At 27.8% G+C, this 27,326-nt stretch overlaps 1 protein-coding gene across 2 annotated transcripts in view; it reads left to right on the forward strand.

Moving 5' to 3' along the window:
* LOC129968824 (lachesin-like) overlaps positions 1 to 27,326 on the forward strand; it is a 443,340-nt gene that overhangs the window by 224,002 nt on the left and 192,012 nt on the right. The gene's annotated exons all lie outside the window — the stretch shown is intronic.

The raw sequence follows: 27,326 nt of genomic DNA on the forward strand, positions 1-27,326 counted from the left end.
CGATTATCTCTTTCTCAAGTTAAAGTATCGGGTATGATGGAGTCTTAGTATTATCCTAAAACTGATATAGCAAAACTGGTTATCCTCTCACCAACCAATTCTTTTTTTTTACATTGTGCTCAAATTTTATCAACTTGTCACTGTTTACAAGGAAGTTATATTCATTTGTATTTAACATAATGGTATTGAATAATCTTATATTAAAAAAAATATATTTTATAACTGTTTACGAGGAAATTACTGTCATTTCTCAACAGCACATTCTTAGTGAATAACAATGTACATTGAAAAAATTGTTGCCTCTTTGAATTAATTACCTCTTTCTCAAATTAAAGTATCAGGTATGATGGAGTCTTAGTACTATCCTAAATCTGATATAGCAAAACTGGTTATCCTCTCAACCAAAACTTTCTTTTACATTGTGCTCAAATTGTATCAACTTGTCGCTCTTTACAAGGAAGTTATTCATTTGTATTTAACATAATGGTATTGAATAATCGTATATTGAAAAAATATATTTTGTAACTGTTTATAAGGAAATTACTGTCATTTCTCATCAGCACAATCTTACTGAATAACAATATACATTGGAAAAAATTGTTGCTGTTTACAAGGAAGTTACTATCTTTCTGATTGGCACAAATGTATTGAAAAACTATATACATTGAAAGAAATTGTTGTTGGAATTGTACAAGGAAGTTATAATCATTTCTACTTAGCACAATTGTATTGAATAATCCTATACATGGAAAAATTTATCTTTTTGTCGCTGTATACAAGGAAACTATTGTCATTACTGATAGGTACAATTGTACTGAATAACCCTATTTATTGAAAAAAAGTAGTCGCTTTTTACAATGAAGTTATAACCACTTCTACTTAGCATAGTTGTATTTAATAATCCTATATAATGAAAAAAAAATTGTCGCTGTTTACAAAGAAGTTATAATCATTTTTTACTTATCACAATTGTATTGAATAATCCTGTACATTGAAAAAATCCATCTTTTTGTAATTGTTTACAAGGGAGTTACTGTCATTTATAATCAACACAATTAAATTGAATAGCCCTGTACATTTGAAAAAAATCGGTACTCAATCGGTACTATCGGTGTTCACAAGGAAGTTATATTCCTTTTTACTAAGCACAATGAATTGAATAACTATTAGATTGAAAAAAATTTAGCTTTTTTCGTTGTTTACAAGGCAGTTAGTATCATTTCTAATAAGCACAATTGCATTAAATAACCCTTATATTGAATATATATATATATCTTTTTCTCTCTGTTTACAAGGACGTTACTATCATTTCAGATCGGTCCAATTGTATTGAATAGCCATATAGATTGAAAAAAAATGCCACTGTTTACAAGGAATTCATATTAATTTCTAATTAGAATGATTGTATTGAATAAAAATATTTATTGAAAAAAAATAGTGGCTGCTTACAAGGAAGTTAGCGCCTTCTAATCTGCACAAATGTATTAAATAACCCTGTAGATTAAAAGAATACCTTGCACTAAAAGATCGGAACAAATAAAAGAATAAGCTTATATTCTTTTCTTTAAATAAGAACATATATTTAAGTTTATTGTTTTCAAAAAATATAAGTTTATAGTATTCATGATACAAAAAATACAGAGTGTGTCTTTTTATCCTGGATAGTATTTATAATTTATCATTGTCTTTTATATCTTCAGTTTACCCAGCCACCGTTTCTTGTTAATATTCAAAGCAAACGTCTCTTCTTTTGAATTAAAATATTTTATTCTAAAGAAAACGAAACGAAAATAAAAGAAAATTCTCTGGCAAAAGAAGAAACTGACAAAATTTCGTTTTCATATTTCTTGTTTAGGAGCGCGCGAAAAGAGCAAAAACTCATTCTTTCCCGGACTACTGGGATGCATAAGTATTGAGCCATTATTTTTACCTGCCAACTTTATGCGCCGCACTTCTTAACGTAACACTGTATTGGCATATTCTTTTCGTATAAAAGCGCATAAATAAGAAATACATGTATTCCAAATCCTTAATCATCGGTTCATGCTTTCACCCCAGATACGTTTGGGGTCTAACAGGGCTAATACGAGAGTGAGACTTGTGTTTTTCTTTCGCATTTTTCCATAGCAACTGGATAAATTTCTTTCCTGGCACGCGCCGAGCATCGAAAACTTCTGAAAATATATGCCCGAGATACAATATTCTCCATAAGGCTGGAAGAAATAGATCCATAAAAAATACCTTTTCTAAGCTGGTTGAGATGTGGTTGACTTTTTCTTTCCGGCGAAAGGGGTCAGTCAAAAAGTAAATCCATTTTTTTGTAAATAAAAGAAGGGCAATTTTTGTATTTTTTTTAAAGTTTTGAGATAAATTTTAAATATTAATTTTTTAAAAAATTTGTTAGATACTTAGTTTTGCATCTTGTTTAATGTACTAAGTGATATTAATTAAAAGGCCCAAAGAATACAGTAATTAGCTAAAATATCAATTTTTATTTTATTGTTTTGTTACGTTACTATTTTTCTATTTAGTTGAAATATATTTATAAATGAAATTTCAAATATCTTTAGTTTAATCGTTTTCACTTTTGTTAAGCAAATAATTTTCTATTTTTTCTTAGGATTCTTTTATTGGCGTTTAAACTTTTTATACATAGTTATTATTACTTTTATGATGGAATTTTGAATGCAATAAACATTCTTTATATAAATTCACGGGAAAAAACCTCACACATTTTTAATTCTAAAAGTATATTTTTATATAAATATTATATTTAAATGTTTTTCTAAAGTATCTTCAGATTCTTGTTTTAATTGTGGTGACCCAGCATGATTCCTGCACTTAAAAATTATATTTTAAGAGAGGATATTTTAAGATTTTATTAATTATATTATAATATGAGAGGTCCGACATTTCAAATAAAATAAAATTTGGCCATTCTCATTCGTTATAATTCTATATATAAATTGCAAGACATTTAGATAAATATCTTATATTACATAAATATGATGTATATTATACATACATATTTCAAAATATTCCGACGATTCTAATTTGAATTAATATGGCAACGCTTTTCCCAAATCAATCTTGTCACCTAATTACATAATAAATGCGACTATGCAGCTAAAATGTTAAAAATTAGAAAAACAAATTAAATTTTAATCTTAACTAAAAATCAGAACCAAAATTGATTCCTCTTCTAATTATTGTATAATTTGCATTTTAGAATATAATATTTTTTCATGATGATTAGTTGTTTTGAACCGTCATTGCACGACATTATAATTAATTATGTAAAATATTATTATTATTACTCACAATGTCATATTATTAACGCTTACTAAAATAACGATAAACCAATTTTCTTGCTCATTGTGGGGAAAAATAATTTTTTCAAAATTTTATTTGGCGGTATCTCCTGAAGTTGGAGGACGTTTAGGAAGTTAGGCAACTATTTATAGTCATAAATTTATGAAAAATAAAAATTCGTAAAATCCGTACCGTGGTTGGTTTTACGAATTCTTTCATCGTTTTTGGCTATAAAGAATATACAGTGAAATTATGTTTCCGGGATTTGTTTCTAAAGTGGGTGGTGTTAAAAATCAAGCAACCATTCATGAAATATTTATGGTTGTTTGTCCCCCCCCCCCTTTCATGGCTTTTATATCAAATAAATATTGGTTTAATTGATCCAATAATTCTAAATGGGAAACTAGTTCTTTGGTTCTTCAAATTACTTTAATATATAAAATGAACTAAAAATATAGTTAGAAATTGTAGCGTCTTTTTTCATGTCCTTTCAGATTTGAAGATAATTTCGAAATATTATTTTTAAGCATTTTTAGATAACCATAAATTTTGATTTACCTTATTTTTTAGAATAAATTTAGTTTGAATAAATATTTTCTCCATCAAAATACTCTATATTCTTGCTTTTAATAGTAAAAAAGTTAAATAGTTTCTTTTTGTTGAGAGAATTAAAATTTATTATCGGTATCTAAAAGAGACTTTAAAACGTAGTACATGAAACAACCACAACAGGAAGGCTATATCCAAGATAGTGAAATATAAAATAAAAGAAGTCAATTTAAATGTGTAATTTGTTTGGCATTTGGCAAGGTCGTAGATCAGCAGTTATTCTGTAGACAAGTAAATCGCATTTATGTCATTACGAAAGTACAAAATGGCAAACAGTTAACCTCTTGACAAATTTGATTCTAAATTCGATGCATATGCGCACATTAGATGTGCGCATCTAATGTGTGCCTGATATTATTCTGTGTGCCATTCTGTGTGCCTGATATTATTCATCTAACTCTCTACATTTTATAGAAATCGTGTTAATTTTTATTCGAATAGCTGGAATTCTTCTAAATGGATCTCGTTCAAAATTTGATAAAAATCGGGAATATATATTTAGATGAACAGATAGGCAAGCACAATTCCAAAAATGAGTGAATTTTTTTTTTTTTTTTTTAATCAGGAGGCCTGAAATGTGGAGATTTGTCAAAATCTCGATTTCGAATTTTTTGAATTGTAATTGAATTTCGAACATTGTAATTTGTCAAAATCTCGATTTCCAATTTTTTGAATTATAATTGAATTTCGAACATTGTAATTTGTCAAAATCTCGATTTCGAATTTTTTTGAATTGTAATTAAATTTCGAACATTGTAATTTGTTAAAATCTCAATTTCGAATTTTTTAAAATTGTAATTGAATTTCGAACATTGTAATTTGTCAAAATCTCGATTTCCAATTTTTTTGAATTGTAATTGAATTTCAAACATTGTAATTTGTCAAAATCTCTATTTCGAATTTTTTTGAATTGTAATTGAATTTCGAACATTGTAATTTGTCAAAATCTCTATTTCAAATTTTTTTGAATTGTAATTGAATTTCGAACATTGTAATTTGTCAAAATCTCTATTTCGAATTTTTTTGAATTGTAATTGAATTTCGAACATTGTAATTTGTCAAAATCTCTATTTCGAATTTTTTTGAATTGTAATTGAATTTCGAACATTGTAATTTGTCAAAATCTCAATTTCGAATTTTTTTGAATTGTAATTGAATTTCGAACATTGTAATTTGTCAAAATCTCTATTTCGAATTTTTTTGAATTGTAATTGAATTTCGAACATTGTAATTTGTCAAAATCTCTATTTCGAATTTTTTTGAATTATAATTGAATTTCGAACATTGTAATTTGTCAAAATCTCTATTTCGAATTTTTTTGAATTGTAATTGAATTTCGAACATTGTAATTTGTCAAAATCTCTATTTCGAATTTTTTTGAATTATAATTGAATTTCGAACATTGTAATTTGTCAAAATCTCTATTTCGAATTTTTTTGAATTGTAATTGAATTTCGAACATTGTAATTTGTCAAAATCTCTATTTCGAATTTTTTTGAATTATAATTGAATTTCGAACATTGTAATTTGTCAAAATCTCTATTTCGAATTTTTTTGAATTATAATTGAATTTCGAACATTGTAATTTGTCAAAATCTCTATTTCGAATTTTTTTGAATTGTAATTGAATTTCGAACATTGTAATTTGTCAAAATCTCTATTTCGAATTTTTTTGAATTATAATTGAATTTCGAACATTGTAATTTGTCAAAATCTCTATTTCGAATTTTTTTGAATTATAATTGAATTTCGAACATTGTAATTTGTCAAAATCTCTATTTCGAATTTTTTTGAATTATAATTGAATTTCGAACATTGTAATTTGTCAAAATCTCTATTTCGAATTTTTTTGAATTGTAATTGAATTTCGAACATTGTAATTTGTCAAAATCTCTATTTCGAATTTTTTTGAATTGTAATTGAATTTCGAACATTGTAATTTGTTAAAATCTCAATTTCGAATTTTTTTGAATTGTAATTGAATTTCGAACATTGTAATTTGTCAAAATCTCTATTTCAAATTTTTTTGAATTGTAATTGAATTTCGAACATTGTAATTTGTCAAAATCTCTATTTCGAATTTTTTTGAATTGTAATTGAATTTCGAACATTGTAATTTGTCAAAATCTCTATTTCGAATTTTTTTGAATTGTAATAGAATTTCGAACATTGTAATTTTTCAAAATCTCTATTCCGAATTTTTTTTTTTAATTGTAATTGAATTTTGAACATCGAAATTTGTCAAAATATTGGTTACAATATTTTCTTTTTGTACACTTCAAATAGAAAAATTAAAAAAGAAAACATGATTGGGAACATCATCTTAATGAATCTCAAGATATTCTTCGCCGTCGTTGTAGTAAGAGTTCAGCGTTATATAGCTGCTATAGTTATATAGGATAAAAAAGCAGAATATTTTATTGCGCAAATTTGCATGTTAAATTACACAAATTTCACAAATGAAATGCTTTTAATTTTAATTCACATTTTAAATATAATCTGATAGCATTTTATCAAACAATTTCTTTCTTAAAAAAGAGTGAAAAAATGAGCTTTTCTTATTTTTGATGAGGAACTAAAATAAACATCTCAAGTCACTCAGTCCAAGATAAAATTCCCTAAAACTTTTTTTTAGAATGAAAGGGATAAAAAGTGGAACACATCCTTTTAACGAAATGATCAATGGATATTTCTGTACACTTAATCTTCGCAAAGATCGGAAAAACAAAGAAATAAACAGGGCTAAGAAGCAGAATAAAAAAAAAAAAAGGAAATTCGAGAAAGGCTTTCTCACTTTGAAAACAAAGATTTATAAGGTTTTTTCTTGTCTTTTAAAGAGATAACGCTTAATAAATACTAGTATCTTGATTTGTTTTCAGAAAGAACAGCAAAATTCTGATAACCAAAGATTTTTGTACCTTCGAAGTATGCTGGAGATAAGAATTTTAAATAATCATAAAATATATATAAATAAAAATTCAATTAACTAAAATGTTCCTATTATTTAAGGAAGAAAATGCTATCGTATAAAGTTTACGCGAATGTAAATATAAATAATGAACTGAACTTGAAATAACACAAAATTCAATAATTATTGTTTCTAGAAAGAACAGCAAAATGCTGATAAACATAGCTCTTTAATCCTTCGAAGTATGCTGGAGATACGAATTTTAAATAATCATAAATTATATAGAAATAAAAATTTAATTAAGTAAAATATCCCTATTAAGAAAGAATAAAATGTGATCTCATAAAATTTATATTAAAATAATTAATTGAAGTAGAAAAATTCAATAAATATTGCAAACGTATTTAAAGCGTATATAATGATATTTTAAATATACATAATTTATCTATTTTAAATGTAATATTTTAGAATCTATAATAAATAGCAATTAAAATCAAACGTCTTAAGCAATTAAAATTAAAATCAAATCATCTTGTTTTTTCGAAATATGATTCAATTTCTTCAACAGGATATTTTAATTATGTTTTGTTAGAATATAATTTGAAGTTCATATTTTGTTTTTCCATATAAGAAATTTGTTCATATATTAAGTATATATTTCCATTCAGATGATTTTGCATTTTTTTCCTTATTAACTTCAAGTGAGGGTTTTGATAGAAAATAGAATTCAGATGCAATATTTAAAACTTCTTAATGATAAGTAGGATTTATTTCACAGGATTATTTTATGATGGATCAAAATTGATTTTATAAGCAAAATTTAATAAGTTCTTATTAATTTTGGCTTTTTATTCAAAACTGAATAAGGTTTGATAGATGTTGATAGATCCGAAATAATCTGTAAACACAATATAAAAGATTTAAAGCCTTAATTAAAAATTTTACTGTAACATATTTTACCATATCCATTTATGATAATAATATGAATCGCCTGAAAGATTTTAAGCAGTAACTGAGAATTTTATGGCAAATAATTTAGTATATTTCATTTAATTATTATTTGATTCATCATTTAATATTGATAAGGCTCTTTCATATTCTGGTCAATCGGATGAAACATTTTTTCTTTCGAAAAAATATTCTTGACTTTTTGAAAAAAAAATATCATAAATTATATTTACTTCTGCTAACAAAATATTGTTAAAAAGGCTTTGGATTAAATCATATTAATGATCAAATGATAAGAGAATATTTATTTTATAGATATAATTTAAACAAGCTGCCTATTCATTATATATGAGATAATACGATTATCTGTGGTTGGAAATTTCATACGCATTATTTTATACATCATACTGAACAGAAGATATTTTTAGAAGCTAGTGAAGGCCATTTTGGGATTTTTTTCGTAATAAATTTAACCGTTTAAAGGTATAATAGACACTTCCTAACTATCACTCCACTCTCCAAACTTCTACGCCAAGTAAATTTGAAATATCTGATTCATCTATATTTATAATATCCGTCAAATTTATATGCATGGTGAATCTTTTATGGAATTGATTATAAAGTCATTATCATTCAATCTCGAAGTTCAGACTTTACTAAGAAGTAGTTTTCGGTCGAGATCTCGGAAGATTCCTTCTATTACAAACTTCTTCTAATGATCCGAAGTTTATTAAAAAAATATGCTATTTCTATTAGCAACATATTTAAAAAAATTTGAAATTCTTTAATGATGGAAACAAGGCATTTAAGGGCTTAAATTTTTAATATAAAATAGTTAATGTATTGGAACATAATAAATTTTCAACAGTCGAATTTCTTCAGAAATACCAAATATTTCAGTTAAATCTTTTTCTGTACGCGCATTTCTTGCTTTAATATTTAATAGTTTTTCCGCAGAAAACTTATTTTTTAATTATTGATCGAAAATTTAACGAATTAGATCAAGAATATTAACAGTTTGAGCAATTTTATTATTGAAATTTATTATTTTATTATTTTATTTTATTTTATTATTTTATTATTGAAATAAGAAAATTCATAAAGAAATTTTATTCTATTGAAATTTATTCAGTTAAAATTAGCTTCTGTCTTGAAATGCAGCAAATTTAGGGAGAGAAAATATGCTTAAGCGAAACAGTTTACAAAAATATACTGTTATTAGGGTTCTAAAAACAAGAATTATCTTAAAAATATTTCTACGTTTTATTCTTTTATTTTGAATTCTTTATCATGCATTTTCATAGTCATGAATTTGAAATTGTCTATCTACTACAATTATTAAATTAAAACTTAATTAAATCTATCAATTAACTGAGAATTTAATTCTGAAAATATAAAAATAATGCAATGTCCACTAGTAGACACTAAATAAATTTTGAAAACTCGCCCATTTTACGATATGAGTGTATCATATTTGCGAACATGAGATTTGTCTAGTTAAATAAAAAATATATAAAGAAATGAGATACGTTGCAAGAAAAATAATTATACGATGAAGGCTTTATCGACACTAAATTGAGTTTGTAGCCCTGACGACATCTTGAAGAATTCAGATATCCCAATTAAATCCTCAGAGATTGAGGCAACAGTTCACACTCATCTGTTGCAGTTTGCAAATGAATTGTCAAATTTGTGTTTTTCGTACAAAATATGACAACATTTTATTGAGAGAAAACTTAATTAATTTCATTGCTAAAGAAGTATTTTAATGGATTTCTAAGATTATCATTTCAAAAGTGACTCACTTCTTCACAGTTTGATTTATGATGTTTAATCTCTGTCATTACTTAAACTTTATGAAATTATAGCTGCAATGTAATGCATGCTGCTTGTTAAAGATTGGATAATTTGGCATCTAATTATGCTTGGAAAACAGTAGAATGATTGGTTTGGGTCATTTTTATGGCATGAGATACATTTCTAGTTAAATTGCGTCATAGATAAGAACAAGAATGAAATAATTGTATCAATAAATATGATATGAAGGAACATGATAACAAATGAAAGAACCGAATCTGTGGTATAATTAGTATATCTCGTTATGTTGCTGTTGTGTCTTATAGCACTTTGCAAGCCATTTGACAGTTACCTGTCAGTGATTCAAGCCGAGTGAGGTCTCTTGTTATTTCAATAGCTCTAATAACTAGGGCCAAGAGTCCGACTTAGCTACTTCATGCGTCGCATTCGCTTGCACATTCCCTTTTTACAGGGGGCACATTCACACACTTCACAGATAGAACACAGAAGAAGAACAATCATGCCCGAACCGGGACTCCCAGATCACGGGGAAGACGAGCTACCCCTATGCTAGGATGCCGGCATATCTCGTTATAAGAATAAGAGAAAGTAGAAATTAATATAATAAGTTTATCAATAAAATAAAATAATTTGTAATAAAAATTATTATTATAGAAGATAATAAGAAAAAAAATGGCAGAAACTGTTATTTAATATGATTATTGCATCCCATTGTTAAGTCTGTGGAGTATTTTTTATGTGTTAGAAAAATGTTAAATTTAAATTTTCAAGGAAGTTTTGATACATACAACTGATTTATTGACTGATACATTTGACTGATTTATACAACTAATAAATTTGATTTTATAAATCCATCGGAACTTGAAAACAATGTATACAATTCATTTAAAGTCATATTCAAATGTTAAACATCATCGCCCATGTTTTATTTTTTCTTATTATCTTCCCCCCTTCAAAGTGATGTCAAAGCGTTCTTAAATATGAAATATCTTGAATTGATCCCACTAAAAATGAAAAAAAAAGTAACTGTTTAGATTCATATTGCAAAACAATTTGCCTTTAACGACTTTTTATCAAATGCATGAATCGCGAGAACGAAGTATATATGAAACTATTTTACAAATAGCAATATTTTAAAAGCGCATTGCAAAGTAATAATTTTGAAACTTTGCAGATGTATGAATCTCAAAAAAGAGTGGAAAAGGAATAGAGTGGAAAATGAATGGTAAAGACCTTAACGGCAAAAATCTATCTATCTTGTCTATGTATTCAATAATCATGGTGCAGATTTTTTTTAATTATAGCTTTTCGTTGGATATCAGTGGTAAATAGTTTGAGTATACTTAAAGAAAGTTTTCGCAGCACTTGACGACTGAAGCTACACACGCTTTTCATGTTGCTAATTACGTATCTGTGCTGTTTTGCTCTTGTGTTTAGTTTAGTTGCATTAAGATCCCATTTTAAAGCTCCCTAGTTTTAACGTGTATACATATTAATACTTAGAGCTATTTTGGGACGGACCTCATAATCTTGAACCGTGGTCAGGTGACGAGGACGTTGTGCTATTGTGAATTTGCATTCTATTAAGTTGTTCACTTCATCTAAAGTATGCTTTTCTTTTACATAATTTACTAACAAAATGCTTGTTATAGTGGTCTCTATTTCCTATTTAAAATGTTTCTGTGTTAAAAAGCTCTTACATTCTTTTAAAATGTAATAGAAGTTTTAGGATACCCTATGAATGAATAATTATTCCATAATTCCTCATGTAGCAGGCGTTTGAGAGTATAATATAATAATATAAAGTAGCGATGGAATTTTCGAAACAAATTAGATGAACTTTATTTCTATTTAATTTTTTAAATAATTAGACAAAATTTTAAAGCATTATTTTCACCACAAGTTATATCAAATGTCGTAATTTAATAACTGAGGAGAAAATATTCGCTTTAACTACTTTGTTAACCCCTTAAAGGGCCATTTTTTTCTAGTCATATTATGTTAAAATATTTTTAGTCTTGAAATTAGAATAAGAAAAGAGATTCGCTTAGCTTATTAGATAAATTTAATTTGATTAATTAATTTGGTTCATTAATAATTAAGTGACAAACCAAGACACATCATTTTGTGTGAGATAAGGAACTGAAACATCTAAGTTTCTGTCTTTCTAAAAAAATTGTCAGAATTTATGCCAACCTACATAATTTCATACAAAGATTGATACATTTGGAGGGATGCGTACTTCCCACGGCCTTAGAAAGGGTTAAAAGAAGAAGCAATTTCATAGAATAAAACTGTTATATTTCGAGTAAGTGGTATCTGAAACATAATACTATTTTCTTTCGTACAAAAGGAAATAGTGTCTAAGTTGTTCTTTTCACGATGCTCTGCTAAAAGGTCTGCAAAAATAACAAGGTTTTTGAGATTGATTAAGACTTGAAACTGAAGTAGAAAGAGTCAACAAGCATGCTGAAGCTCCAATGGATCTGAGCAAAATTTAGGTGTTTATATAAAATTCTAACAACAAATGTAAATGTTTAAATAAAACTCTACTAACAAATATAAACACATTTAATGACAGTTGTTAGAGAAAATATCTTATTTTATTTGCGACTGTATACATTTTAATGCACTACAAGAAAGTGTTTCGAAGAATTATTATTAGAATTTGTTTTCTGAAATATCTATTATATTTTAATGCAAGAGGTGTAAAATTTTACTTCTTATTATGGATGATTTGAATATATGACAAAAGAAAATAATTTTTATTCTTAATATTTTATTTTCTTTATTAATAAATGTACAATCGATAATCTTTAATCTGTTTTATAGATACAAGAAAATTATTTTTTCATAGAACAAAAATATATTTTAAAAACACACTTTCATGCGAGAAAATTATTCTAAGTGTATAATAAATTATATATGTATAGAATATGATCAATGCGATTAATAGAATCTCATTCCTGTATACGAAATCAATATTCATATGTGTTTCATTTATAGATTATAATCCTACTGGATTGATTTAAGCGGATTGGATTGATTTTTCGTAAAATGATTTGCGATGTTCTGCAAATGCTTATTGAAATGCTCAATTAAACTAAAAGAAGAAAAAGTTAGGACCTTAATAATGTAATATTAGCAGGTACTACGATATAGTATTTTTAACATTGAAGTTCACCTAGAAATACTTTTACGCATGCGCAAAACTCGAGAGCATTTAGATTCTGATTTGTATAAAATGAAGGTTACATTTTGCAAAGTATCATAATATAAAATTTAATGTTTAATATGGATTGAGATTAATAATAGTAATTTAATAGTTCAATATAAATTGAAATTAATTAATGGACCCCTCGAAGACAGTACTTCTTACATTGATGTTTTCTTAGAAATACTTTTGCGCATGTGCAGAAGTAAACTCAAATGCTTTTATATTCATCTTGCATACAATGAAGGTTCAATTTTGTCAAGTATCATAACATTCAGTTTAATGCTTAATATAATTGACATTAATTTACTACTTTATAAGTTATGGATTGAATTTAGAAAACGTGATTTTTTCACAGACATTTATATGGTGCATGTTCCCATGTAAGAAAACCAAATGCTTTGTCTGAATATATAACAAAATAATCCCCAAAATCAGTAGTATTATAATGAATTTAAAGTTCAATACAACAATGGTTACAATTTACGCAATTCGAAAACTTGTAACTAATAATAATGTATAAGTAAATATCTAATTTCAACTAAATGCAATAATAGATATCATTTAATATATAAATACACTCATATCTAGAAATAGTAAAGCATTACCGATTTCAGTAAGTTAATAATAGCTTTGGTTAAAATTAAAAGTAACAGGCAATTATTAATATTAACCAAATTATTAGTAAACACATAATTTATTCATTCAATCTTACTAAGTTTAACTATTTGAATCATTGTTTTTATGATTTCACTAGATAAAGAGTAGAAAAAAATAATTTGAATCAAGCATTATTTGAAAATAACTGACGTTTAAATTTTACTGCTATATAATATTTGTGAGGATAATTGTACTTATATTAAGGGTTTAATATTTTTTAACTGCAGATATTGTTGAAGAGATTATGAATCAATACGAGATGTTAAATTTGGCTTTACATTTCCAATCAAGGAGTCACCTTCTTTTCCAGAAACTCGAAATACTTCAAAGAATAATCCTAACACCAATCCATATCATTATTTCTATAACAACGAAGTTTATTTTACAAATTTTATAGGTGTGATTTACATGCGAATTTATTTATGATCAACCAGGTGAAATATCATGCGAATTTAACTCAATAAATTCTAAATTCTGTAATATTTATTAATTTTAAAAATATTTATTCTACTTTTTTAAAAATGCATTATAAAATGATTGAGCTGATAGAAGATGGACAGACAGAAGTCAGTACAAAATATTTCATTGTAACGATGGCGACGTCAAATGACCTGTAAATTTCTCTGGACAACTTCGACACAGTCCAAAACAAGAAGTCGAAATTCATGTGTCGTTGTCACGAGCCTTCCTTGGTTTGTATGGCACACGACGCTCATGTTCGATCCTATTCACCGTAAGGTGGCGCTCCGTACGTGACTGAATTCATCAAATAGGCCAGTTTTGGTCCTCTTTTTTCTTTTTATATTGTTATTACTTATCTTTTAGTCCCCCCATCATACGGTGCTTTTTAGCCTCTAGTGTTTTCTCGTTTGCAACGGTTTCCCTCCTCCAACCCCCCTCCCACACTTTGCGGGGGGAATTTCAATGAGCTTCTGTATTCCGCAAAACAGAGGGTGTGAAAGATACCCTTATTTTCATACAAGTTTTCTTCAAAAAACTAAATCGGAAATAAAAATAAGCGTCGTTTTTTTTATTTTCAACAATGGAAATTCTGCTGGAATATATGAACAATTTTCGACAGACATAACAAGAATACTTTGTTCTTTGGAGTATGTGGTATTGAGGTATTTATTGTAAATAAATTATATGTATTTAAAAATAATGATTTTTTAAAAAATTATGCCTTAATATGCTCAGTGCCACTCCTGTAATCCATAGCCACTAATTATTATCATTTTTAAATGTATGCCTCAATACCTTTAGTGTTGCATAACTCACCTATGGTTCACAAATTTTATCATATTACAATTATTTTAAATTAATGCCTTAACATTCTGTGTGTTCCATGATTCGCTCCTGATTCATAACTATTATAGATTTATGCCTTAATATACCGAATATGTGCGATACGCCCTTGGTTCTCAGCTACTATTCAATTATAATTATTTTTAAATTGATGCCTCAATATCTTGAGTGTCGCATGATTCACCTGTGGTTCCCATCAATTATCCAATTATAATTATTTTTACATTGCTTCCTTAATATGTTGAGTGTCTTGACTCGCCCGTGGTTCAAAACTCTATCTAATTATAATTGATTCTAAACTGATGCTTTTATAGTACGTTGAGTATCAGTAACTCGTTATTGGTTCACAGTTGCTATTCAATTAAAATTATTTTTAAATTGATGTCTTGATATCTTGATCGGCACATGACTCACCAGTGATCCACATCTGCTATCCAATTATAGTTATTTTTTTTAAATTAATGCCGAAATATGTTGCGTCTCGCGTGACTCTCCCGTGGTTTACAATTACCATTAGATTATAATTAATTTTAAATTGCTGCCTTAATATGTTGAGTGTCGCTGGCTCACTTGTTCATAGATACTATCTAATTTTACAGTAATGTCTATCTAGTTAATCGATCCTATCTTTTCTATAGATAAGAGATATCAAAGAAATGATTTCTAATTTGATTGAACAGACTATTTGATATGAATTTTGGTAGCCAACGAATTAAGAAGCCTTTCTCTTGTAGGGATAAACTACAACGAGGCTATAAAAGCTGTAACATCAGCACAGGATTATTATTTTGCATTTGTTTTATTTTGTAATACTTTTGTTGGATTCTATAAATATTTTCCTTCTTGTGCGTAGAATTAATAAAAAAGAAAGCTTATTCTTTGAATGTTAATCGTATTCGGAAAAAATGAAATAATCAAGCAGCTAGATGTAAATGTTCTCCATTTACTCAATCAATAGAAATAAATCACATAGATTGATCTGTATCTTCGCGATGCAAGTAAATTATCCCCTGATGAAAGCAAAAAGACTGGAAATTCAATGATGGCAACAATATAACGAGAAAACGTAGGTATTCTAGCTTTTAAATTCCATAATCCTTCAATGTAGTCTCGAGCATTCTTAATAACTTGTATCCAGAGACACAGAATTAATGGGATACTTGAATCAGTACCAATTCTACTGATGCTTCCGCTAACTTAAAAACTTCTAAAGTAATTCATTGCAAATTTGTGACATAATGTTTTGCATGTTGGAGTTACCACTTGCTCTTCATTTATAACTATGGCTATGGCTATTATATATCCAATTAACTATGATTTGATTCAGAACGGATGAGGAATAACTTTGTGGTATTGCAAAGCATTAACATAACTGGTATTAATTCAAGTATTCCACTAAATGAGTTTCGTTAGATAGAAGTTGTTCAAAACGCTGATGATTAATCAACGACCTGTAGGCTATAAGACTTCTATTTGGTGCAATTAAATTTTTGCTATTATTGAACTTCCAACTCATGTAAAAGTGCAGTACTCATGGAAATGGCGGCGCACATTATGGATATTGGTAATTTTTTTTTTCCTTCAAAAAAAAAATGTGTATTTCTTCTCATTCCTACGTCAGAAATTATGGGAAGCAGAATTTAAGGGTCCTACGTCAGAGTTTATAGATCCTGTAATATTATCCTGTGATAATTGTACAGATCAGATGATCTCAAATTTTATTATTTTACTCTCTGGAGAACAACCAGAGCAACTGGAGGTACTCGAAAGCAGTACTTGAAATAGTTTAAAATGTAAAATAAATTAAAGGGAAACCGGCTGGAGTAGTCTTTCCGAAATGTTTTCGTATATTCTGAAATAAAGATGTTATCCTTTAAGCCGCCTTATGGAAAATATAGAACTTCTGTTAAGTCATAAGCACCAGGAATGCCTATAGTTTTATTTCCAATGATTACATTTCAGTGTATGAGAGTTTTGTGCTTCTTAGTATATTAAAAAATGAAATGTGTTTTTTAAAAGTTTTTTTTTGATTGATTATAAGAAAATTTGACGTAGAATTACACTTTTAGTAGTGAGGTCACATATCAAATTCTATTTTTTTAAAAATCATTGCATATTTGACTTAATTGCTTTGAAAATTTGATAAAAATATACAAACTTGATATAAATAGCGTGTTTTACAGTTAATGTCTAACTCAAAGCGTTTTTTAATTATCGTGTTTACAGAAACAGATAAAAAAATATTCTAAAACGTGTTTTTTGCACTCAGAGACATTTAAAATGCGAATATTCGTTCGAAGATTTTGATGAATTATAATATTTTCTATTTTTATAGTGCATAAAAGAGAAAGTAAATAATGGAATAAAATGTAAAACCAAGAATATGTCTTTTAAATGTTATTAAATTAATAAGTTCGTTAAGTTATTTAATTCAACCACAGCTATTGAAATTATTTATAAATAATTTTTTGCGGAGAATGTAACACTCATGCGGGAAATATAACACTCATCTTGATATAACCCACGACAATCGGCCTATTCTACAGGGTATAAGAGAAAAAAAAATCAAGAGAAAGAGGAAAAAATGAAATTCTTTTATACAGATAATCAGTTTTTTTAAGGTCTGAGCTCTATCTAACAGAAGTGGTTCAATCTAACATCTCGATACAGTTACCCTGTAAATTGATCTCTTATTAATGGCAGTGAAGACTAATTTTTTTTTGTTTCGTAAAATTCAACCCAACACAATATCAAAATTCAGTGAGTTCATTTTTAGCTTATTGGTAATAAAGAGATAGACGAACTGGCCAAACTTATTTACACTGACATTTAGAATTGCATTGATCAATAAGTATTTCATTGAATTTTGAAATCAATAAGTATTTCATTGAATTTTGAAATCAATAAGTATTTCATTGAATTTTGAAATCAATAAGTATTTCATTGAATTTTGAAATCAATAAGTATTTCATTGAATTTTGAAATCAATAAGTATTTCATTGAATTTTGAAATCAATAAGTATTTCATTGAATTTTGAAATCAATAAGTATTTCATTGAATTTTGAAATCAATAAGTATTTCATTGAATTTTGCTCCATTGCAAGGAGCAGGTACTCCCCCTTGATTGTAGGAAATCCCAGTGTAGGGTTTCCCCCTGAAATTTCTTGAGGATAGATCCCAGGAGACTGCGTTCTGCCAATGCACAAACTTTCCATACCACGAAAAACATAATTCCCCCCTCCAAATATTTCCCTACCCACCATTTAAAGGCAGGATTCTTTTTTGAATGAAAGTTTATAGATACATTATTACTTTCTTAGTTAATAAATACTTAGTTTTGGATGTGGTTTAGCTAAACTAATATAATATAAAAATCACCAATACATTATAATAATAAAATAATTCTCTAACGGTTACAGCTAATTAAAATAGAAAACCATTATATGATAAAAAAAACTATGGTATTTGTACATACAGATTTAATTGGGCTTTTTCCTTTGAAGAAGATTATACCATGATATCCGTTCTTACCATAAATATATTCGAAATATGATAGACAGTTAATCAGTAAATTTCGACTTACATGTTGATACATGTGTGATTAAAAAATATGTAAAATGCTCAACAGAGCAGACCAATGGACCTTAGAATTGCCACATAAAGTACATATTCACTTTATGAATAGTGTGCGATCACTAACGAAAATGTTTGCAAAAATGTAATTTTTAAAAATTTAGAATTATTTCAAACTTCAATGTTTTCACTTTCTCGTATATGAAGTATAGGAGATTGTGAAGACTCTCCACAATTTAGACCTCGCTGAGTGTGGAAAAGACTTTTTTTAAGAAACAAACGTAGTTGTTGCCTGTCAACCTGTTTGTCTGTTTGTAAACACGATAACACAAGCATAATTTGAGCTGGAAGTCTGGAATCTGGTATATGGAATTATAAACAAATTTTGAGTGAAATCCATTAAAAGAAAGTCGGGCTGTTGGACTGTTTGAGTACAAGTGCAAATAACTACTACATAATAGAAAGAGATATATAGATAAGGTTTTGTACATGAATTTACCATCTAAAATATAGATACCAAATTTTCGTATTCTGTATATGTTCGTTTTCTGTTTTGGTTTGTATTCTTCCATATATATAAACGCAATGACTTAAAATAACGAAATCCGGTATATTATCTTGTGATTACAACTGTAGTTTCGAGCCAAATTTTGCTGTCAATAGACCTGAAAAAAAAGCGTTCAAAATGCATATTCTCGCTATAGATTAAATAAAAATGAAAGATTCAGGCCAAAGATCAACACTTCGTAACTATCTTTCACCAATGCCATGCAAGGTACAGATTAGCCTTACCCAATATCCTCAATGTTTGGCTTAGAAAGGAAATAAGTCCTTTATTGGTGATCATGCGTGAAAGTGACGGAGAAACTAGGTTAACATTACAAGGTTTCATTAGCATGGTTACATAGCAAGCTTTTAAATAATTACAAATAATGCGAATTCCCCCCCCCTTTTTTACATAACTCCACAATATATCATTTTTTTCTCTTAATTCATTCCTTTTCATTGTTATATTTAAGCATCTTACATAGTTTTAAATATATTTAATAGCGTTCCTCTTATCTAAAACTTCGAAATTATGGATTTTTCCCTTTTGATCTCAAAATTTTTTTCTCTCTTTCGCTTTCATACACATTGAAGCTAAACAAAAAATGGATACTCTATAAATTATATTAAATGTAAACGACCTGAGAACAAGACCTTTCATGCTTATTTTGGCGTGCCCTACAGAAAGTGTGCATAACAATACCTTATTGAAAATGAAGACAAAAACTGGAAGCGAAAAATAGAAACAATCTATAACTTGATCAAAAAACCTACAAATATGGGAGATGTTCTACTCAGGCTTACTTGACACTGTAGAAAAATCTTTCTAGAATATAAATTCATTTAAATGTGATTGAATTGCAAATTTTTTAATACAAATATATTTGTCCTTCATATTCTGCTGTCAAAGACAATTGCATTTGCGATTTGGAATAGTACTCGAAAACACTTTGTTTTGTAGTTGTTTTTTTTGAGCAACATGTTTAATTAAATTTTTTTATTATATTTGGTAAATAAAAAAACATTTGATATTATTTTACATATAACATATATAAAGACAAATTAAGCCTAGGATTAAACTAAATAATAAACCTAACTGAGGATTATTAAACACAAACCTCTTACTATTTATACCCTGGTCCTTATTTTATAGTTTTCCCGCTAAAAGTGGAAAAGAAACAGGAATGATTTCGCCTAGGGGCAAAAATCCACTAGCAAAATCGAACCTCGGCCGCCTTTAGCTATTTCCTACTTTTCATTTATAGCTTCATAACTACACAAATACTTCACAGTTTAGGTGAAAAGTACCTCAGAAAATATATTGCCGGTGTTTTTCCTCTTGCAACTAGTAGCTTTTCAGTCCAATCGATTCCAACGCATGAGAGCCAACGTCCTATTCCATCCCGGTAAACGTTATTGATAGAAACGCATCGCAATAACTTGGCGACACTATATGCATGACTACAACGTTTGGGGTATATTTTTCTTTTACATTTTAGCGCCTTATCGAATTTCTCTTTTTGCTTTCACGGTTAGGTTGTTGTATATATGTTTCTTGGCGAAAAAATGTTAGTATTTTTTTTTTCTCTTTGAGTACAGTGGCATTATTTTTGTCGCTTTAGGCTGTAATAGCTTTTTTCTCTTCTGGTTTATTTCTTACTTTCAAATCAAATGTTGGGTAAAGAGCTGTGTGTTTTCAAAACATTTGGAAAAGGTCGTTTCAAAATAGATTGATGTATTTATGTTTAAATATTATCGCTATTTAAGTAAACATACATTTCTGTTAGATACTCAATAAGGTATATGCCAAGTATTTTATGTATACTTGAGACATTTGTTGTTATATTATTTTAAGGGAAAATATTCAATAAAGCTATCATATTTTTTTTTTTTGAAAAAAATAATTTGATGATTGACAATCTAACATAATTCTATTTTTTTTTATTTCTCTTAACATCTTGCAATCAAAAGATTTGAGTACATTTCCCTATATATCTAGCAATATATATATATATATATATATATATATATATATATATATATATATATATATATATATATATATATATATATATATATATATATATATATATATATATATATATATATATATATATATAATATATTTTTTACCACTTACAGTAGTTCTGTTTCATTAAATGTAATTTAGAAAAAAAAATTAGAAAACAATAATCACGTCGATGTTGATATTATGAGTTTGATTCAATATGATAAAAACAAACATATATTTAATTTCTTTTTCCCATTTAAATGATTCTATAAAATCACAAAATAATTAAAAATAATTTATAAAATTATACTATACTTTTATATGTGTGTTTATCTGCCTTAAAATATAATATCTTCCTGATATTTTAGCAGATATCGTTTCAAAGCATGAGACAAAAATATTTGTGTAACATTTCTTTGAAACTAGGCTTTTTTTTTAAATTTTCAACAGATAAATAATTTTAAGAGGAATTCTTTTTGTTGAAACATGCATTATGAAAGTTTAAATTTCATTTTCTATTTTATGGTATCTAGATTCTTGCAGTCTCCATTACAGTGGAATAAATTATTCTAAAAACTAAAAAGAATGCCATTCAGAAGTCAAGTTGTTAACTGATTTTTAACATTCAGTTGTTAACTGATTTTTTTTGACACTTTTGATACTTGTGTACAATTCAAAATACATAAAGTTGCAATTCCAAATCAAGGAAACAAGTAATAACTCATTGAGAACCGTGATCACTCGAGTCTCTCTTCCGGGTCCGCGATCTCGTATATGTGATTAGCCTTTCCCTGTCCAGGAGCCCATGATCGCGTATACGTGATTTCAATTTGGAACGTATTATTTAAATTTTTAAATGGCACTAGATGGCGGTTTTAGTCCATTATAATTTCGAATAATGTTTCACAGAACATTGACCTTCAATATGCTCATTTGATTCCGAGTTTTTTTTTTTTATTTGATCCGTTTCTTTAAACATATAAACAATTACACTTTTTCAGCTCTCTCGAGATGATTATGCATTTAATGACCTTGACTGATTGCGCTCTGAATTTGATTAAGACGGATAAAAGATTACTTATTGTCTTATGTGGGTGTAGATTTATCGTTTGTAATTGGGGTTTGCTATATAGGTTTTCTTTTTGTATATTTTGGCCCAGTTTTATTTTAGTTACTATTTCGAAAAGAGCAAAATATTTAAATGAGAGTAAGATTTCTAAATTGATGAATGAATCAAATAATTTTTTAAAAGAATAAAAACATAAATTATCTTATTGTCTTATTTCAACGTAGGGCTTTTCCCCGAAATATGTTTTGCAATGTATCATAAACTTCAAACATTTTAGATATAATTAAGTAATTTTTTTAACATTAAGTTTTGTAATATTTTTCATGTTTTGAATATTAGTAAGCAATTGTACATCATTTTTTGAAAATATATATTATACATAACTTTATTTATTAAAATGTTACTCTAATAAAAATGTTTTTTTTTCGTTTCATTTCATTTACTTAAAATTTCACAATTGTTTTTTTAAATATCACAACATTTTTTATTACAGTATATTTAGAATTTCAACGTATTTAGTTGCAGTAATATGAATATATGAATATATGAGTAATATGAATATATGAGTAATATTTTATATGAATTTTTAATTAAAATTAGGCTTAGCGGGAAAAATCACCCGGGCCTGTGGATGCGTACATCCTCGGAATGCTCGGGCCTGGGGGAATTCTTTTTTCTCCTTTCGCCAGTCCTGAAGGGGATAAATAAACTGACTTAACATCTAAGTCCTATTCGTTTACAAATATAAAGAAGAAAATTATCTAAAGGGGAAAATATCGCTATAAGGATAAAAATCTATATTGAAGTGCATTGTCATGACAATATGCTAGGTTTTATTTACCGGTCCTTATTCTGGATTGATAGACTCAACCATTTCATTTTATGCCCAAGGAATTTTATATCACGCACGCATAAACATGTTCAATTATATTAAAGGGAATAAGGTTATGGCTTAGAAATGGAACAACTTTTCAGCTTACATATTTCTAATATTTTATCTAAATTTTAATTAAAACCAATTTTAAGAGAGCACAAGATTTTTATTACTTATTTTTTATTAATCTAATTATTAAATTTGATTTATTTGTTTCTATGAAATAAAAGTGAAAGTTCTATCTTAGAAATAAGGCTGAAAGAAATCATTATTCAATCACAACTTTAAGTGTTATAATACAAAATTTCTCACAAAAAAAAGAGGCATTTAACATGGTTTAAATTCCCATTTAACAATAAAAGAAATACTGTTACAAAATTAGTTTCAAATAAAATTTTAAAAAAATTGTTAAAATTATAAACGAAACTATACAGTTACTAAATTATTGTTACTGAAAAAATTTATTTTTAAAATTTGCAAAATTGTGCCTGTGCTATAATATTTTCGAAAATTATTACTATATAAAACGTCACGAATAAATTCATTCATAATAATGAAAAAAAAAATCTAAAACGCAGATGTTTCAAATTCATATTTAATAAAGATTTGCATGTTATAATACCAAAATAGTTGGTGAGAAATTTGGCAATTCTTGCACAATATACTACACTATAGAGCGCCAAATACATGTGCCTTACGACAAACAATTTATAGAAAATATCGACACTTAAAAATTTTACCATGTGAAAAAAAGTTGTTTAAAAATAAAAGTTGAAATATATTTAGTAAATAGTTTAGATTTCTCTAATGAGAAAATAGTTTATTGAATATTATAATAGTTTAATTGAATAATAGCTGAATAATTAATATTGTATTTAATTTTAGCGTTATACGATATTTTAACTCCAAATATTTCCCTTATGAGTCTTTTGTATAACCCGTGGAATTTTATAAATTTAGAGAAAATTAAGTGACTGTCAAATCTTGATTTACGACTGATGATTTATTGACTTAAACATGAAGGAAAAAGTATATATAATATTTAAAATACATATTAATTACAAAAATTGTGTCAGAATTTGCCAATATGAATTTTCTAGTAAGTTTACTGAAGAAATATCTAGATCAGAATGATGGCTAATTAGGGTCAGAAAAATAATGGAGAAAAAAATTTAGCTTAGCTTGAAGTAAAAAAATTGTAGCTTTACCGATGAACAAAAAAAAGAAGCAAATTACAAAATAACTTCGCCAAAGTAACATAATTTTTTTTCTTTCTTAGTATAAACTAAAATCAGTAACTTTATTTTCATTTTTCTTGGAATTAAGTATCACAAACTTGTTTTATAAAAAACTCTATTTCAAAAATTCTTCGTAAAATATTCCTTTAAATTGTGAAATATATGTTCTTCATAACACTTAAAAGATTCTGAATTAAAATTAGAAATGAAAGAAAACAAAATAAAAAGGATGTTATAGTGAAAGCAACGGAGATGTTAAGATTATTTTATCAGATACGCCAGCTTGTAAACGGGCACTCATTTTATTTAAGAATTTTGATATTTTAAAATGTGAGCCTCTAAGCCAATAAATAATTTTTTATATTTAATCAATTGTACATATTTTATATGAGGATTTTATATATAAAATTAAATGATCAAACTTATTACGAAAAACAGAACTTACGCCTTACAATAATCGACACTTAGATGGTTGGAAAACCAGTATTTTGTATATAAACATTCAATATGGAGCCAATTTTTGAATTTTTCATGCAATTATGATCCCCAGATATGCTTACGAAATTTTTAAGCACATGGTATTATTTCAAGAAAATTTTTTTGTAACGATATTCAGTAATTTTACTCTCTTATGTTTAGTTTAGTTTAGTTATATTAACAACCCATTTGAAGCAACACTAGGGCTATTTTGGGACGGACCTCGTCATTTTGAACCGCGGTCAGATGACGAGGACGACACCTGAGCTGGCATCCCCCTCTCCACTCCACACCACACCAGCGGGAGGACGTTTGGTCAGGACGGATTTAACGCGCAACAGACCTCCTTACACGACAGTTCTTCGGTGGAATCGGGTCTAGAACCTGCAACCCTCCTGTGCCGAAGCCGAGACCTTACCACCAGGCCACCGCGGCCCGCTTTTACTCTCTTATAGAAAAATTTATATTCTACGAAATTTTTGAGCACAAGGTATTATTTGAAGAATATTTTTTGTAACAATATTCAGTAATTTTACTTTTTTATAGAAAAACCTATATTCTACGAAATTCTTGAGCACAGGGTATCATTTGATGAAAATTTTATTTTAATGATATTTAGTAATTTTACTATTTTACAGAAAAACTTATAACTGATTATTATTTATAATTATCGATTTAAAATGAATTCTCGTTTTTCTATTTGTTCAAATAATTGTTTGAATTTTAAATATATTATGCTAAAGAGTTTTTCTTATCAGAATTCAAATATTTTTATTAGCATATATATATATACAATCACCAGCCAAACTCAAACTGAAATATTCCAATTTAACATAATGTATTTAAAATAACTCATTGAATCCGCACAATCGATACGGATATGTCATTCGTGACAAATTAGCAAACACCGACATTCAAAAAAGGAAAAGCCAACAACCAAATACAAATTCAGTATCTCTTTACCAGTGCCTTTTTTCTGCCTGTAGCGTTCCACTCGATTCCAGCAAGACGAGTCTCTTTTTGGCATACCTGTCTCTTAATCAGCTCTCTTAAGTTGTTGGCTCTTTTTTCTGGTAGAGTTTTCCGGTTTCCCGCTTTTTCTAGTTTATTTAATTCTCCCAAACCTTTTTCTTTTCTTCCGTTCGTAGCTCGGAGGAGGTTGGCTTTCGTTTGCCAATGGAACGTAACCAGAATGTTTCATGAGTTCCGTTTCTCCTTAGATATTGTGGATTCGTTTGTTTCTTTATTACCAGGATAGAGAAGCACCCTGATTATCCAATTGAATTTGATGTGTATCAAGTCAGTGAAATACTCTGTAAGAATTTCAATAGACTTTTTTTAACTGGCTGCCGGTGAAAAGGTGCCACGACTGCGCGTCAAATGGTTTAAAAAAGAATGGTTCAACACAAATTCTTTTACCCTTTCGTAGTTTTCAGTTCTCCGTTAAGGCACTAGATGCTTCAAGGCAAAGAAATCAGCTTTATACGTTTAATTTCATAGTTTGATTAAGAAAATTGTGTGTATCTTTGACCGAAAGAGCGTAAAAGACAAAAGTCGTCATATTAAATGTCAAAACTACATGCAAAATTTTATTTATCTAGCTTATTGAGATTTTAGATATCATCTTAGTATTCCGCTTAGATTTTAATTACATTAAATCATATTTCTTTTAATAATAACACAGCATATTGAATATATTATGTTACGGTAACTCTTCCAGTAGGTTTACGGCACAAGAAATACAACACACTCAACAACACTTCCTTTGGTTATAGTATAAGAAATGCAATACACTCAACAACTCATTAGGTGAGTAAATGGTACAAGAAATACAACACGCACAACTCATTTGGTGGGTAAATAGTACAAGAAATACAACGCAACAACTCTTCTAGTGGGTATAGTACAAGAAATACAACACACTAAACAACACTTCAATGGGTAAATTGTATCAGAAATACAACAAACTCAACAATTCTTTCGGTAGGTAAATGGTACAAGAAATACAACGCACGCAACAACTCTTCTAGTGGGTATAGTACAAGAAATACAGAACACTAAACAACACTTCAGTGGGTAAATGGTACAAGAAATACAACACACTCAACAAGTCTTCCGGTAGGTAAATGGTACAAGAAATACAACGCACGCAACAACTTTCTCAATGAGTATAGGATACCAGAGATACAACACACTCAACAATTCGCGAAGAAAATGCGAAAAAGAAGTAATCAAACGCATCCGAGACTCATATAAACTGGCAGAAACTCATAACGAATGCAATCAGAAGTCAGAAAGAGAAAACGCTCAAAATACAACAAAATTCTCCGCCATCAACAATCCGAAAAGGCCATTCACTTGAATTACTCAGTTTAGCCGCACGCGTTAAAAATGAAAGTTCAATTAAAGCATGGAATTTCCTAAACAAAACTTCGGATCTCGGTTTCTAATATATCTAGAGTAAAAAACATATATTTTAAAATTTTTAAACACCAAATTCGTTACAAAATTGCCAACTGGTGGCCAAATTTATAGCCAAGTTCAGAGATTATCGCTGGTCAGCATATATTTAAAAGGGTGTCTAAATGTTGATGTATCTTTATTATGAGACTTACTGCGCAGGAAAACAGTATACTATTTCGTAATATATATAGGATATCATTCTAATTCTGCCCTGTTGTCTATTTCTAAACCTTTAGACATTCATGTACTTTATGTTTAAGAACAAGCTTTGAATAATGCAGTTTCTTTTTTATGTTGTTT

This window comes from Argiope bruennichi, chromosome 5 (assembly GCF_947563725.1).
Source record: "Argiope bruennichi chromosome 5, qqArgBrue1.1, whole genome shotgun sequence".
Lineage (NCBI taxonomy): Eukaryota > Metazoa > Arthropoda > Arachnida > Araneae > Araneidae > Argiope > Argiope bruennichi.